At 42.7% G+C, this 18011-nt stretch overlaps 1 protein-coding gene across 1 annotated transcript in view; it reads left to right on the top strand.

The window, feature by feature from the left end:
• Positions 1 to 475: 475 nt before the first annotated feature.
• CNTN6 (contactin 6) overlaps positions 476 to 18011 on the top strand; it is a 156579-nt gene continuing 139043 nt past the window's right edge. The window contains exon 1 of the mRNA XM_014946604.1: positions 476 to 888. The gene's annotated coding sequence lies outside the window, so the exon portion shown is untranslated. The remainder of the gene's footprint in view (positions 889 to 18011) is intronic.

The following is an 18011-nucleotide window of genomic DNA, read 5'->3' as shown; positions in this document are numbered from 1 at the left end:
AACCGCTGTTTCCCCTTCTATCCCCTGTGAATACAAATAACTTTTGCTCACTAACAGAAAGGCATTCCCCCGTCTGAGCTTTGCATTTGATCTCTGCCGAAGCAGTCCCAAGAGGATAAATGGAAATCTAAGAAGGTTTGAAGTTTATATGTAAACAGGATTTATGTCTGTGCTACTTTAGACAAGCAAGTTTTCCTTTTTTTTTTTTTTTTTTTTTTCCCCTTGAAATATGTAAAACACGGAGGGGTAGTTAAATGTTTCCAGAGGATGGTCAGTGCTGGGATGTAATCCGAGTGTCCACCCGCATCCTATGAGCTTAATCTTCACGGAGCTCAGGAAGTGACTGTGGGACCCGGGACTAAACAAAATCATTCCCATCCCTGTTCTAAACCTAATACCGAGCAGTGACCCAGTTTTTAAGGAGTGAGGGCTCTGATTACCTGACAGGAGCTCATATTTGTAGGAAAAGAATAGCAAGAGCACATTTAATCTTTGATGCTGCTAGCCTGACAGCTGCACTTTTCGCTCTCTCAGCCTGCTTGAAGGATGATCAGCGGCACAGCTAATTTTTATACCTTCCAGATTCCCAGCTAGGAATATGCATAAACTGTAGGAGCTGTTTATCTGATTCAAGCACTAATTGTGTGGGTCCTAGCACGAGGAAAAAAAACCAGTGTATTTCACGGTTAATACCAGCGAAGAGACACGCAATGCTCAGTGGATAAAAGGCTGGCAGTCCCAGCTGGGAAAATAGTTCCATTATCTCCCAGCTGCATAGACCTTCCATACGGCTCCGTTCTGCCTCGATGAACACTGTGCCTTGCTGAGAGCTTGAAACAGTTCTGCAGAAAACTGTAAAGATCCTGAGACATTTCCCTGTTAAGATCTGTAAGTACAGAATTGTGCTGTCTGCTGCAATGTGAATAACGCTGGGGGAACTGCATTTTCTGTGGCTTGCTTTTTTTTTTTTTTTTTTTTTTTTTCAAAAAAAAAAAAAAAAAAAAAAAAAAAAAAAAAAAAAAAAAAAAAAAAAGTTCTAGGAAAAATTTTTTTTTTTTTTTTTTTTTTTTTTTTTTTTTTCTCCTCCATCCTCAGTAATTTTCATTAGCATAAAGGGTAGAGAATGAAGAGAATTCACTGCTTTATTTATGCTGTGTGTCTGTAAATGGCTGATGCTCCAAATGCGTGCGTTCTTGGAAGAGAAAAATGTATGTAATGAATTTGTATGCATGTGAGATCCGAGTCAAACAGAACAGGAGGCTGTGCTGGTAACAGACACCACAGGTATATTATTTGAGTATATCACAGCTCTGTGCTGCAGTAAAACGGACAACACAGAGGATGACAATGCTAGTTTTGGCACTTTCATGTGACTTTCTACAGCATATTAAAAGATGAAGTGGGTAACGAGAGCCTAATCTAACTTCTAGCAGCTGAAGGTGTAAAAGCAATAAACATAAATCTTCAGGAAAATTCCAGTAAGTCCTTAAAAAGAAAGTTTTCCCTGTTGCTCATTTTAATGATTAGAAAAATCAAAGAGAACAACATATATTGAACTTTGGGGTTTGTACCCAAAGATTTACCAGAGTTTTAGCGTTGATGTTGTCATTTATTTACACTGTATGGTACAGCTTTAAGGGAAATACAGTACTTTATAAAAAGTTTTGGAAGTCTGTGGTTCAAGAAGCAACTGCTTGACTAGTGCTTTATGGTAAATTGTATATTCCCATAGTGCTTTTTGGGTGGGTACTTCAGTTGGGACAGTTGTGCGTGTGTACAGGGTCTCCTACAACACCTTTGGCACAATCAGGGTGAATTTCCTGCAGCACTTAGGTATCTGAATGACTAAACAAGATGCAAACACTCTGCAGCCTATGTAAATAAGAGTTAGTTGTCCTTTTGTCAACACTGCATCCATTTGCAGATAAATATTACAAGTTAAAAACCAGACTATTTACTTCACTGAAGTAGCGTTTCCTCCTTCCCTCCCTCTATACTCCCCAGAGGGAGGGGAATTGTCAGACTTCTCCTTCCACATCCAGCATTTGGAAAGTTCTGCGAGTTCAGGGAGTTTTTGTGTGTTTGCAGCTAAACCCTGCGGTGTTTGGAATTCCAGGCACCGCTTTGCCACAAATAACCCATCTTCATCAGCCAGCTTTTGCTTTGGTGCTCCAGAGGCACTATGTCAGTGTTTCACATTCCATGAGTCTCTGCTTCAGAGGTTTTATGACACTAAAAAGTCCCAAATCAGTACCTATATGAAGTTAGCAACTACCATATATCATATTTTATTGTGTAAAAAAGAAAAATAAAACACAGCAATGTATGCAGCTGGAGTTTTCAAATGCTGGTGAGGCACTGATCACCATGGATTAGAAGTGTTACCTTCCACGCTGAGGATAAAATTATAAATAATATATAACAACTTAAGTGCTTTAAATCAAGTCGGAGACGCGTCTCTTTTCTTTTTCTTCCAGCTTTATGACCAGTATTAAAAAGGTTTGTGATGCATAATAAGCTACCCTAAAATTAATTTCTTGCAGTTGAAGCAAATATTTCCATCACAGAACAAGGTGCCGACATCCCCAGGGGGACTTGAAATACAAAGTTGTCTGTTTGCATTATGTGGGCATGAAGTGCTGTTTGTATTTGAACAGAGAATTTTCATTAGAAGGATGTTTGTCTCTGTCTTGCCAGCGTATGAAAACAGATCAGCTCTTCAAAATGGCCTTCAAATTTTTCTTTTCCACCCGAAACCGTGTAGCTAATAATACTACACGACGATATTCTTTTTGTTTCAAATCACAACCCAGTTTATTCCCGAGGATTGCCACAGATTGCCTTCTACTCGCCCCTGCCCAGAGGTCAAGCCAGATGCTCCTCAACTTCTCAGTGCAGGGCTTGCTTGGGGAGATGGAGACACAAAACCCATCTCAATCCTGCCCTCCTCACCCCCAGCCTCCCACCCTCCCCCGGCACAGCTGAGCCCCCCCACCCCACTGGGGAGGAACAGGCTCCCAGGGAATGCTCACAGAGGATTCACACCAGAAAGTCTGGCTCAAAAAAGTCCTTTATCCCTCCTTACCAAAAGCTGCACTCAAAGTTGATTATAACTAGGTACCTGGGCAAATTTATAGCCCAGTCTTCTAGGAAAGAAGCAATCTGCTTCATGAGAAATGGAGACGCAATGAACTTCAGGCAACTTTGCAACTACAACTACCCGTGCTGGCAGTTACCACCTCTGGGACACCAAAATCCCTATTTTGTAGGAAAACACCAGTATTTAGACGATTAGATGACCTTACTTCCATTGATGAACTAGCAGACTGCTGCAAATCTCTCTTACTTACACAAAGTCTCTTTCTGCAAGCCCAGAATATGCAAGAAAAAACACCACGCCACTAAAAAGGGAATCAAGTATTTTCAAGTAGCTTAATCATGGAAAATAAAAATAACCCTTAGCAAAATAGATCAGGACATTGTACTTAGAGTTCTCTGTCTTGCTGAGACAACAACCACACACAACCAGTGTAAGACAAAGCACCAGAGATATGGAAGACCCTACCTCAGTGCTAGGAGGATACTGAACAGACCAGGTCAGCATAAAGTGCCAGCAAGAGGTTTTTGCACAAAAACAAACAAGGGGACTTCAACACATCAGCTTCAAAGGTTTTAGGACCTCCAGTCCGAGGTGGAAAGGAAAAACCTGAGTTTTGCCATACCTTTCTGTGCTCAGCTCCATCTCCTCTCCCCTGAGAAGCTCCTGGTGGGCTCCCTGCCCAGCTGCAGCCCCTCCAGTCATAGCTCTGCCTGTGTCAGGTGCAGCTCATCAGCAATTTCTTCTGCTTTTGCTCTTGAGGACAAAAGATGTCTCCACCCACCTTTTCAGGGACTGTAAAGTTAATTGTCCCATCTTAGGCAAAGAGATAAAGACTCTTAATATCTCACTCCACTCATTTCCCTTACAAAACTGCTTTTCTGATTGTTTTTTTTCAGTAGGAAATGTTTTCCTAAGGTCTCACTGGCTCTGTAACTTCACTGCTGAGTGAACTCAGGTAACTCAACCCTGCCCCAGCCTGCAGTGAGGGTGTCCCTGTACCAGACTCCTGCCTGCAGTCCATGTCCTCTCTGAGAACTGACACTTGCCCATGTGAGTTCTTGAAACAGATGGATACTGAGATCTTCTAGGATTTGTTCCCAGGTGATTTGATCAGCTTCAGAAATTGTGGGAAGAGCTCAGACAAGATTCCTCAGGTGTCTCTCCTACTGTGCTCTTCCCATGGAGTGTGCAGCTTCCAGCCTGAGCCCCTCCATACTTCCCTCCTTTCTCCCCAGGATGCAGAAGCCTTTGCTCACCCCACCTCTGAAGCCCAAAAGAGCTTTGCAAGGTCCAAAAGGCAACAGGACAGGTCCTGCCTTGAGTCACCTGAAGGGGGAAAATAATAAGTGAATCACTGGCACAGAGAGGAGTAACTCTCCTGCTTGTACACAATGGATTTTCAGGGGTACAGCAGTCTCCATGCTCTGAGGACAGGAGACAGATGATGTCTCCTCTGCATTGCTAGCAGCAGCTGTGCAACATTTAATCAGGTTACACGTTATTGGCATATTTCCTGGTTTGCCTTATTTATTTTTTTTTCCCCTTTTTTTTTTTTTTTTATAATCCTCAGTGACTCAGTATTGCAAACCTCCTATATGCTTATCCCTTGTGATGATGCTATGATTGGGTGAGGCTGTTTTCAGGACAGCAGTGGAGCGTGGTTCTACCCCCCCAGAGGATGCTCTCCATCCTTACCACCTTGGTTATCACAGCTGGGCTCCTCTTCACCCTCTGGTTGGCACCCAAAGGGGGCTGGGGATGGGCTCTGCTGTGATCTCAGGCCTGGGGCATTACTGGGGGGGGGAGGGGTGTCTTTGTATTTTGGGTTTCCTTCAAGAGGAAAAACTCCCCAGCACACAGTGCTCAGGAGAATGAGAGCGAGCGATGGGGAGGAGGGAGTGGGAGAGAAGAGCAATTTCCCTCACTTACACCCTCTAATATGTTTCTAGCCTGTAAAGACAAGAAGAAATGGATAAAGACGGTCAGAAAGGCAGTTTGTTTTATTAAAATTCTTGACAGCATCTGCTGTAATTCTCTTGTTATAAGAGATGGAAAACAGCAGAAAAGATGAGAGAAACAGTGCTGTGTCCTTGCTCTTTACACAACATAATAATACGGGAACTAATACAATTGGCTTCCAGATAACTGTTTTTATTAGCCAAACCCTAACAGGAGGGACCCAGCCGCCCAGGCACGCAACTGCCCTCTCCGGGCTCTGATCACAGCTCCCACCAGAGACAACTCAAACCAATAAAAAAGATGTTACCTCATTTTTCTAAACTAAGTGCTCATTTTTCTTCAGGATACCTTGACGTGATTACCAATTTGATCCATTTTATATGCAAGATCCCTCAGAAAAAATATGAGAATGAAATTAACTCATTACCAACTCATATTTGGTAATGAGTTAAGCCCTCCCATGGCCGTAACCAAAGCATGAGGATGCCAAGTCCCCACCTGTGGTGATGCCTGCAAGGAACCTCCCTATTAAATTCACGCCATGGGGGAAGATTGGCTGGAAAACAAGAATCCTCTGCTATCAAAAGCGGTGTAATTTTATTCATTCCCATTTCGGTATGGAAGGGGCTGAAATAGCCTGTGTCAGAGCTGGGAGTCAGGGCTACCATCTCACCTCTGCGCTCTTTTGAGGGGCAAAGACAAAAGATGAGTGGTTAATTTGCTGCCGTGGAAGGGGTAGATCCCCACTGCTGTTCTCACTGAATAGCTTTCTCACGAGGGTTTTTCCAGGGTCAAAATGATCAAAACCTGGGGTAGGTCTGCCCACAGCAGCTATCAGGCTGGGATCAGGACACTCTCTGGGGGTACAGGAGATCACTATGGAGGTAGAGCAGAAATTTCATCACTGCTTATAACCTTGTGCCTCAACTCCTGGCTATTCTGGAGCCTTGCTCCAGCATTTCTCCTGTACATTTGAGAAGATTTTGTCAGAGCTGGTGTACATCTGAGGAGACTGGACTTTGATGTAACAGCATCTTGCTGAGCACCGTGGACCACCTGCCTTCATCTTCACAGCGCTCAAACTCCACCAAACAGACCAGGGAGAGGGAGATTTTAGAGAATTCAGCTAATGAGGAATCCAGGCAAAGGACACACCAGGTTGGGTTGTCAGCAAGAGGGAGAAGACACCTACCTTCCACCAGCACCTTTTCCATTCACATCCCTGTGTCTAACACTGGGAATCAGAGTTGTTTGGGCTGAAGCTCTGCACTGAGTTTCCTACAGTCGAATGAATTTTCAGACTTTTAGTGCTTATTTCCCCTTCAAACACATCTTTTGCTCCTGTGCATTTTAAGCTTCACCCTGTCCCACTGCCTTGTCTGTTGGGAGGTCACTCCACTGAAAATAGTTCTGGCTGGACCTCAAAATATTTGCCACTCTTTCTGAAACCCTGGTGCAGCGTATCCTTTACCAATTCAAATCCATTTCTCTCAGACATGCCCTGTCAAGCAATGTATACGCTGAGTGTGGCGTATACAGGGTATGTGTGGTACCTTGGGTGAGAGAAATGGGAATTAAAAGTACCCAAGTTTCTGCAACTTCATCTCTTCAAGCACTTCCTGATAATCCTACCATGAAATTACAAAAGCAGCGGGACCAGAGCAGACCTCGCTATAAACTGCGCTTCCTCCCTTGTAAAAGAATCCAGATAAAAACGTTGATTTTTATCACCTAAATTAGCTGTGTCACAGGGATGCTCCAGCATCCTGCGAGGACTCAGTTTCCCCACCCCTCAGGTGAAAGCTCTCAGTCATGTTGGCAGAGAGGATTAGGGCTTGTCTTCAGTGAGCCGTGCTCTGTCCCTGCCTTTCCTGATGTCCCACAGCTCCCAGGGATGTACAGCTCACATCCTTGAGCCAGGTCCAGAAACCCAAGTGTCTTATTTACACCCTGGGACTGGTCTCTGCAGAGAAAGCCCAAGGCTTATCTCCACAGCATCTGCTGATCATCCTTCGTGCCTCAGTTGTGCTCCTCTGAGGTGCCTGGCAGCAGCCACTATTAAAATACCTATTTTTGATGCTTTGGAGTCGGATAAGCCCTGGATGGTGACTGTGCACTGTGTTGTTTTGCTGTCGTCTTGTAGCTGGTCCCTGGCACTGCCCATTTAAACTCCCCTCAAACTGATGATGTTCTGTTAATTTCCTTAATTCGGGCACTTAGCCCAAAACGTTTGTGTTTTTCCGAGGTTGGTAATAGCAGGGAAGCTCTGCCATCGCCGGCAGATCTGGGCGCCGAGGAAATTTCTCTCCCAGCAATTGTTGTGTCTGCTCTGCTGGCTTAACAGGAGCACTCGGGCTGCACAGCAGGTTAGAGGTTTTACCCCGATTATACTCACTTAAACTGCCACCTTCTTCTCACCACTGACATCATTAGCTATGACATATTGCTGAAGCCTCTCCACAGAGGTGACCCAGTCCTTTTCTGGAGCTAAAAGTCATATATATTTTTAACCCTCTCCTTCCCAGCGTGACTAACTCTGAAGCTCCGGGAGGTTCAAATCTAATTTCACAGCCCTAAACCCCCTCTGGTCCCTCTAGCCCACCCTACCCATGAGTTAGGTCTGTATTTTCAGGCCTTTCTCACTTTTCCCACCCAAAGATCCATACTAAATAACAATATTTACTAACTAACTAACTCTGTAATGCCCAGCCAGCTGCACAGCCATCTGTTTGGTGAGGGCACAGCCACAGAGGAAAGCCTTGTCAGAGGGACCCTCTTCTATTTATGAGGAAGATCTTAATTTCCCTCACAGCTGAAACAGGAACAGTTATTCATGTATTTCTTTGCAAAAAGCTTACATAAAAGAGAAAAACAACCCCCAAAACTTCGCACTTCCCACTGCCCAGTGAAGGCTCCTGGCTCCCACAGCATCATGTCACGTAAGCCTTTCGTTTCCATGTTGCTGGGGGCCAGCTGAGCAGAGGTCTCTAAGTTTATGGCACCATTTGGCCACTTTTCTGTATGTTTCTGGTTGTTAATGGGATGGTTCACCCCCTGCGCTGTCCCCGTGCCCCAAACACCAGGCTGGGCTGCAGGGATTGTCCTCGCAGCAGCAGCAGGGATGCTCCATGCCCCACTGCTGTCAGAGGGACCCTCTTCTATTTACGAGGAAGATCTTCATTTCCCTCACAGCTGAAACAGGAGCAGTTACTCGTGTATTCCTTTGCAAAAAGCTTACATAAAAGAGAAAAACAACCCCCAAAACTTTGCACTTCCCACTGCCCAGTGAAGGTTCCTGGTTTCCACAGCATCATGTCACGTAAGCCTTTCATCTCCATGTTGCTGGGGGCCAGCTGAGCAGAGGTCTCTAAGTTTATGGCACCATTTGGCCACTTTTCTGTATGTTTCTGGTTGTTAATGGGATGGTTCACCCCCTGCGCTGTCCCCGTGCCCCAAACACCAGTCTGGGCTGCAGGGATCATCCTCACAGCAGCAGCACCTCTCTGTTCTCCTCTCCATCCGAGACATCACCTTGGCTTTTAGTAGCCGCCCGAAGCAAAGGACAATCCCAGCTTATGAACCCGTGCACAATTGCTGCAGTTCCAGCCAGGAATAAAATGCTCTTAACCTAAATACTCCTCTGAGGACACTGAGCTTGGGGGAAGAAACATAACTACTCTGTATGTTTCGAGCAGGAGTTAAGTGAGCCCAGTATATACTGGGTAACTCCAGGAAGACACTGGGAAAGCGGTTGGAAAGAGAGGGGAGGGAAGGAAGAACAGCAAGGAGCACCACTAAACAATAACCACCTCTTTATATTGTAGTAAATCCAATGTTTTCAAATAAAACATACCCAAACTGCAGCTATGAAGACTGTAAAGGCATCCAAAGGAAAAGCTTTGTCCGAAGGGTAATAACTCAAGGAAAAGGAAAACTCCAACATGTTAAAGCTTGTAAAGGCATCCAAAGGAAAAGCTTTGTCCAAAGGGTAATAACTCAGGGAAAAAGGAAAACTCCAATGTGTTAAAGCCCCCTCCTTAGCGGGGGTGAGCGGGGCTTTGGTGGGGGCTGTGGTTGGTGCCAGGACCACCGTGGTGGGTGCTGCCCATCACCCCTCCCACTGGGTCTGGTTGGTGCTACCAGGCAGCAGCACCTACAGGGAACAGCAGATAATTTGCAGGACAAATTTTTAATGACCCAAGGCTCATTAGTGCAATAAGCAGCGTTGGGGGGGCATTTTGATCACTCAAATCTGGCGTAAAAGGGGTGCACTGGGAGCTGACAGAGAGTCCACCCTTACATTTGCAGGAAAAATATATTTTGCATCTTAATGCAAAATGCTCGCTTAGGTGAGCCAGGATCTACCCCTAAATCTTAAAGAATATTTGATAGCTAGAGACTTCAGGGAAGGCTATTGGTATTTTCGGATGCTCTGAGGAAGGCTGTGGGGAGTGCTATTTGGTATTATTCTGTACTTGAGGTATTTCAGCATTAATTGCACAGCTTTACCGAGAGATTACTAGTTTTAAAGTTAGCCTTATAGAAGGTGTTGAATAATGGATGATATTAAACTTTGGGTTAGGGATTCAGAGGATTGATTTGGAAGACACAGGCAAGAGATACCCGAAATCAAAGTTCTGTCAAAAAACGGTAGATTAAAAGTTATGTACGAAGTGTAAGAATTGACGAAAAGTACTTTACTCACTGATTCAGGTGAAATATAAATGACTAACCATGTCACGACTTTCCCTCTTTGTCTGGCTGACTTTCTCAGCGAGATTGATTCCAAATCCATCTAAGCCCTGAAAGGAATTAGCGGGAAAGCACTTTGTTTGACAACGCTGAGGGGGTCGTCAGAGCAGGCGGAGAACCAGCAGCAATACCCAAAAATAAAGCCCAAGCCTGGACTAACCAGGGGGCCCTGTTAAGTGCACTGAAGTATGAGTAACTCACACAAACCTCTCGCTCACACCCACAGACACAAAAGAAGTATTTTGAAAGGAAAAGAAAAATAAGCTAGAAATTGATTGTGAGATACTCTGAAGCTGAATCACAAAGGCATCAGTCACTGGTGACTCCCTAGACTGTCCTGCAGAAGATCATGATAGAAAATGCTGCAAACTTTCTTTTTGTTTGTAAACAGGGCAAACTCGAACACAAAGCAGTGCTATATACCACCAATGCCTGGGTGATGCCTGTGATCTTTGAACGAGTTAAAAGTAGTAAGGAAATGTAAGTACAAGTGCTACTGAAATAAAACCAGGTGAGATCCTTATCGTTAACTTGCCTTACGGGAGCTCACACTTTAAAAAATCATATTGGCCAAATCAGGAGGTTGAAAATAGAAAATTTATTAAGCAGATACATCTGGAAAAGCACAATTTTAATAAAACCCTATAAATAATCTCAACTCCAGAATTCTTTCCCGTGTGGGGATGCCCCAGGAAACAACCCGCACCGGGGGCTGGGTGGTAGGTAGGGGCTCCTCGAGGCTGTGCCCTTCCCATGAATCTCTCCACTCCCTGGGGGGACACAAAAACTCCTCTGCACAGACATAAATACACGGCTTATTTTTACTGTAAGAAGCAGCCCATCTCCTTCCTAGGAGGTGTTAAGGAGAGAGGGATAAAGGTGTTCAGAGGAGACCGGGAGTTTAACCCAGGTCCCCATGGGCTGACGGGGGCAGTAGCATCGTGTGAGACCATCCTTGGGGCCACCTCTTGCAACTTGTTGTTGCCTGTCCGTGGCCAGCACAGGCAGCACTGGGTAGAGCAGTCGAGGGAGTAGCCAGAATTTACACCGTCACGGGAAAACCAGCCACCTCACTCACTTAAATGGCCCAGAAACATGAACACTGTGGACCACAAGCCACCTGAGAGTTAACCTGAGCGAGGCCACGTACTGTGTCCTGCCTGAAATCCCCCTGCATTTAGGCAGAATGAGGGTATTTTTCATGTTTCTGATGTCTGGTCAACAACCACGGCCTTAAATATATTTTTAACCTTACTTCTGGTTATTTTTATACATATTTTAGTGGCCCCTCTTTTTGCATTAAGCTTAATGGCTGTATACACCATCACAAGTGCGTTGTTACCTGTCACACCACTTATAGCATCTCATTTATTCTGAGCAATACAGCAGCCCGGGCTGTAATTCATCACAATCAGACACTGATTACTGAAGTGGGTAATTGCACAGGCCGTGGCCTGGTCATCAACTCTGGGCAAGGCTGAGTCCAGCAGACAGGATCAAACACAACAAACGTGATTGCAGGGAAGGTGTTTGCCATTGACAGGCTGCATCCTGCCAGGCAACATAAATCACTGCAACGTGGCTTGTAAAACACTGGTGCCTTGCTCTCGTCTGCCAACAGGTGTGTAAAATAATCCTGCTCCAAACGCACAGCCACTATTCCCCTCTTCTGGGTAGAATAATGCTAATTAATAACAGTAAGAACAGGGTTGTTTGGGCCTCACCTCCTTGCTATAAGGATCAGTAGCTTTGATTGCGTGTCTCTGTAAAGAAGTAGTAGTCATTCTACTTCATATATACAAAGTAGTATCTGTAGTCCTTCTACTTTATATATATAACTAGTTATTCTAATAGAAACATATGTAATTATTCTACAATATATTTATGTATGTGTGATATATAAGTATGTGTGTATCTCCAAATTCAGAGACAAAACATTATTGTGAATCCAATCAATGGCCTTTCTCTGGACAAAGCCATTCAGCCATGCAGTCTTTCACCCATATTTTCCTGATTTAAAAAAAAAACACCAATAAACAAAACAAAGAAAACCCCACAATACTGCTACCTGGGCTTGTAAGTACCTCTATAGGTCAGGGGGAAGCACAGAAAAAGGCCAGTCATTGAACAGGTCATTTTGGAAAAAATGTCATGAAACTACTGTAACTTCTGAGAAATACAATTCCTGTAACATGAGGTTTTATCCAGGCTCAAGGAAAGCCCCCGGGTACCACCTCAGCATCCCCACTAGCTTTATTTACACCTTGCATTTTCTGTCTGGAGCTTTCACTTTGTAATTGCACGTGTGTCTAATTGCTGTCCAAGTCTAGAGTATCGTTTTTTGGCCACCGCTGGAATTAATATATTGGCCTTGGTGAAACACAGTCTGCATCTGTAAAAAAATAATCTGTGTTCCTACAAGTCCATGAGGTAAAAAATCCTCAGCTCCTTCTTGGTTCGCATCGAGCACTGAAAAGTGTTTGGTTTAAAGTGCTGTCTCGTTGATACCTCCCTGTGGATCCCAGACTGCAAAAGGTCAAGTGAAGTTGGCTTTGCAGCCTCACCACCATTCCCGCTGACCTTCTCTCTCCCAAAACTCTGCAAACTCTGCATCTCAGGAAGCAGATAATTGTGCAAAACGAACAGGGCAAACTCTTTTGATTTTTCCCCCGCAATTCCAGGCAGCTCCATCACTCAAACACTCAAACAACGGAGATGGGGCAACAGAGGAGCTTTACGGAGTCTGGAGAAGAGGAGGCTGAGGGGAGACCTTATTGCTCTCTACAACTCCCTGAAAGGAGGGTGTAGAGAGATGGGGGTTGGTCTCTTTTCTCAAGTCACAGGCGACAGGACGAGAGGAAATGGCCTCAAGTTACACCAGGGGAGGTTCAGGCTGGATATTAGGAAAAATTTTTTCACTGAAAGGGTTATCAGGCATTGGAATGGGCTGCCCAGGGAGGTGGTTGAGGCACCATCCCTGGATGTGTTCAAAAGACGGGTTGAGGTAGTGCTGGGAGGTCTGGTTTAGTGATGATGCTCCTTGTTTGTTGTGGGGGTGTCTATTTTTGTCAGTTAGGTTGACGGTTGGACAAGATGATCTTTAAGGTCCCTTCCAACCTAGAAGATTCTGTGATTCTGAGTTGTCTTGCAATTCCAGGCCAGTGTCAGAAGCTGTTCCTTGGCTTCGTGGTGGACCTCGGGGCTGAGCTCCTCGCTGGAGCCCACTGGCATGTGGTTTTCTCAATCACGTGGAGGGAAGAGCCAGGTGAACTCGAGGCTATTTCCAGGAATTTGGTTGCTTTGTGAAGAGACGTTTCTGGTGGCTACACTTTTTTAAAAAAAACAACTGTAATGGAGATTTCTGTTTTCCTTTTATTTCAGTGTTTTGGAGAAACAGTAATGCTTTGCTTTCGGGTAAAATTCAAATCAATGCAAACCTCATAAACCAATAAAATTTTATAGATTGTTATCCAATATGTAATTTGTTACACAATATCTATGTGGCTTCTGTTTATTGAGACATAAAGACTTTACTTTTTTTAAGGCAGATTTTATATGAGAGAGGCAGAAGAAGGAATAACCTTTCATACCTATCGTGCCATAAACTAAATTACCCTTAACCTAAATCATTTATCACGCAGTGGCAGCCTAATGAGACCAAAATAAACAGAAATAAACAGCCTGAAATTTTCTTGAAGGGACAACTTTTATTTATATCAGCCCTGTTTTCTGGTTGTAGCTTCACAAGTTGGCTGCATGGATTTTACTGTGGATAACATCAGACGCTCTGAGCAATAACTGAAGAAAACTTACGAGGCTGTAAAGCTTGTGAAAGGGACTTTTTCACCCCGGACTCACATATCACAGGGTGTGAGTGTACAAGAGATGTTCTAGGGCAGTTGCATGCTTTATGTTTATTTTCTGGTAGTAACTTTCTGCTGGATGTGACTAAGCCAGGGAAGGAAGGAGCCTTCATTTCTCCAGCACATCTGAGCAGCAGCCCAAGGGGTACTCAAATACAGGTCATCACAGCTTTTGTGATTTGGATCAAGGAGGTTGGAAAAGCCTTTCAGCAAGAATGATAGCTACCATATTGGTGAAACACACTGGAATGTATTGTGCTTATTTCCAAGATGTTCTTTTTCTAATATAACACTTCTCTCTGCAACATTCATTGGCCTGTACACAACATTATTTTTGCCAGTGTAGTCTCAAAGAAAAGGAGCAAGACTTTGGAGTAAATGCAACTTCTTTTTTCTTTTTTTTTTTTTTTTTTGAACCAGACACACAATCATAAAAGAAGCTTTTACTCAGTAGGTCCTACTTGAAGTATGAGAGCTCTGACCTGCAGATAAACACATGGAGTATAAGCCTATTTACTGTATCATAAGCGAAGTGAAGATCCAAATCTTTAGGAAACTGATCCAAATCTTCCTTAAGTCAGTGTGCTATGTTTCCCCAAGGCTGAATCAGACCTTGCATACTGCTTATTAGCTACATTAATTACTGTGTGATTTACCCTCCACATAATGCAATTGTGGTTGATATATTTGGATGTGTACAGAAATTCAGATACGCATTGATGATCTTGCACACTGATGAGGACTGATTTGCTTATCACAGAAATAAAAGCTAAAGATAGTGGATCTCTCCAGACCCAGTACTTGCTATTTCCCCCAACAGACAATAGATTTTTCTAACATCATCAATCTATTTCTTGCTCTTAGCCTAGAACTGGTGAAAAATTTGATTTGAGTGACTATGTAATAGGAAAATTGTTTTACATGTCACAAAAAAAAATAAATAGTCCACGATTTAAATCACCACCAGTAAATGGATGTTTTCAAGAATGAAATGCTGGTCCATCTTCTCCTTATCATCTCTATTCAATCTCCTAAACTCTTGCTGAACCTCCAACATATGCTGCTAGAGAAAATCCTGGGCTGTGAGAGGCTGAGCCAACAGTCGGAGTGACACACGGTGCAACATCAGCAGAAGTTATTAGTGCCCACGTGCAATTTATGAGCACAATCAAACACACGGATGACAAGGGGTTGGGGAAGAGCTGCAGTATCCCAGGAAACAATCTGCATTATTAAGAGCATGACTCCGGTGGAAGTATGATTAGCATACAAAACTGCAGACACTTCATTTCAAGATCCTCCTCAATGTCTCTTCTTCAAAACAGGAAGCACATTTAAGCCCATTAGAGACTAAACTCTATTTTGAGGTTTTACAAATGCAGCTCCAAGGAAATGCATAGAAACTTATTGATGAAGCAGCTTTGCAGGTATGCGAAGCTGAAAATGATACTCATACAATAATTTTCTGCAGTCGTTGGGACGGGTTTGATGGTCCTGGAAAAGCACCATATTTGGGATCTTCTGGCTCGTTTATAGTACACAGTTCTATACATTCATCCATAGCTTCAAATGACAAAGACACAACTAGCTCCAAAGGTTGGCTGTTACTGATATCCAAGCTGGTATGGAAGCTGAGCTGCTCACCACCTTTCTTGAACATGGCATAATCAGTAAGAGTCTCCCAAACCTTTGGAAAAGGATACACAAAGACTTCAAAAGGAAACTTCATTATGGTTTGGATCCCTGTCCCATGGAAACACTGAATGAGGTGGGGGTATAAACACAGGCTTCTGACTGTTCAGGTTTGCCAATCAAACTACTCTTTCAAAGGAAAGAATCTTCTACTATGTAGTCCCAGTTCAGCAAATCACCTAAATACCTATTTTGCATTTATTATGACAGTAATCCTACAGCTACAGCAAAGAATACTCAAGGGCACCTGAAAATATGCTAATTAGGAACTTCTACTGCTAAGAACCAAACATTCTACAAACTTGGCATTAGACAGACCCCGAAGCAGAGAGCTTATAGTCAAAAGACCCTTTGAAAGAAGAACAAGTCCTTATGTTCCCCATGATGTCCTCTGGCTAGAAATATTAGCAGTGTTAAAGAGCCAGTCTCCACTTTTGAAGCTAACTTGCCTTAGGCACCTTTACAAAATGCAGGGAAAATTTTGGTTGTTGACTTGTATTATCTTTATTGATGTGGAAAATGTAAATGTGATTCCTTATTAAGAAACACGCTCAAGGATTTATTGTGACAGAACATTTTTTCATGTTCGAAATTTATTTGCAGTTGTTTTGGCTTAAAACAAAAGGACAACCTTTCTAAGAAGTCTGGGGAAATCACATACTTTAACTCCAAAAGGCAAAACTTGCTTTTGATAAGGGATAAAGAAATGATAAGGGGGTAAGGAAATATCCATTTTAATATGGGAAAGCCTGATTCTGATATTCTTGAAGTCTGCTAAAACTGCAATTGGAAGAGTTTACAACAGTTTGATGGAAGGATGAAACCAGAGAAAGTGTTTGTTGTAAACTGTTCCAATTGCAGGCCTGCCGTCTGCGATCCAAAATTGGACCAAGAGAGAAAGATCATGAAATCACCTAAAAGCAGTAGAGCAACCAAGAGAAACACGAGAAGCTGTTTCCTTAGATCCTCATGAATGAAATCGCAATACACTGCATTTTTACTCTGTTCATTAGCAGTTAAAAAAAATAAGTCTGGTCTTAGATCCACAGAGAGGATTTTGACTGCAGCGCTCCATTCTCCTTGCAGGAGTATAATCCCTCTGAGAAACACACACACACACAGTCCCAGAACTATCAACTGAATTTCATGAGTCCCATCAGCAGCAACACTGATTCCTCTCTAAAAAGAGAGCTGTGCAGCTGAGATCAGCCGTGTAAAGCTCAGAAGAAAATACGGCCTTGAACATCTCACTTATTCTACCACTACAAGAATACAACCATGGATGGCCTAAGAACACAACAACTGTTTAAGAAGGAGACAAATGCTTAGAATAGAAAATAGAGAGCATACAAGAATACAACCATGGATGGCCTAAGAACGCAGCAACTGTTTAAGAAGGAGATAATAAATGCTTAGAATAGAAAATACAGAGCACGAGAATGAAAAGGGAACAAATAACAGCTAATCACGTAGGTGAATTTTCACCATCTTCTTTTAATCGACACAAGGGTAATAATCAAAACTTCAGGATTTTTCATTATGGAAATTTCTCTTGTTAGTTGGTGAGTGCAGGGCAGTTTACTGAGATGCTCGGGACTATGTTACGTTGAAGAATGTGAATAATTCCCCAGCACTAGTTGTATTTTGGGGTACTTAATCAGCAGAATCATTTGCATAAGTGCTTTGCAAAATAAGCGCTCCTCAAAATGGCCCTGAGTGAGATAGCAGTGTGTTTAATTCACTACTATTTCTTTTTTGTATTATAACAGATCATTTGGCATTGTGCAATTTCCTCTCGATTATTCTCTGTGATTTCAACAACATATTTTGGTGCATAAAGAGAGTCTAAATGAAAGTGCTGAATGGAAGGGTATAAAAGAGGCTTCTCAGAACACTGATGTTACAAGAAAACAGGTTAAAGTCCTATTAGTTTTCAATGTACAGTCTAATAGACGAGAAAACAAAGCAGAAATGAAGTTCTGCCTCTAGAAAAAAAAAAAGCAATACCAGTAAAAACCTCCTGCTAAATATTTATATCCACTCATTAATATCCACTTCACATTTTAGAATTTTAGAACTGATATATTTTAAGTAAGTGCATACACAAATAAGTACATCCTAAATATTATCTGCCTCTGTATTAAGAAATCCTAAGTAAAATCATTATTCTTATCTTAAAACAGATATATTTAAAGGCTTTTTCTTTCAAATATCTGTGATCCTGATTCCTAACTGGTGTAAATTAGCATTTCTTCTTACAGCTCAAAGCTACTCCTACTTACACCACTGAGGTACCCAACCCTGTTTACCTGTCAAAACCCAAGAACACCTCCAGAATAGCAAGTTCAAGCTCAAATCTCTTTAGTGTGCCCAGGAAGAGAAAACATTCATAAATACTGATTACTATTCAAGCTAACATTTTGCTTTTCTAACATATTCTGAATCTATATAAATTGTCTGCTGCATATCCAGCAGATGCAAATGTATTGATACTTGCATGCGTGACTCGCTTGGAGTGCAGTATGATTATCAAGAAATATAATCAATTTCTAACAAATCATCTGCCATAAGCAAAGCAGAAATCCAGCAGTAATTAATGTAATAAAACATATTAATGTTTCTATCTCTTTCTTTTACCCGCTTGG

The sequence above is a fragment of the Calidris pugnax genome, unplaced genomic scaffold (assembly GCF_001431845.1).
Source record: "Calidris pugnax isolate Ruff unplaced genomic scaffold, ASM143184v1 scaffold81, whole genome shotgun sequence".
Taxonomy (NCBI): domain Eukaryota; kingdom Metazoa; phylum Chordata; class Aves; order Charadriiformes; family Scolopacidae; genus Calidris; species Calidris pugnax.
The sequence above is the reverse complement of the archived record's forward strand: the minus strand, read 5'-3'. Positions and strand labels throughout refer to the sequence as shown.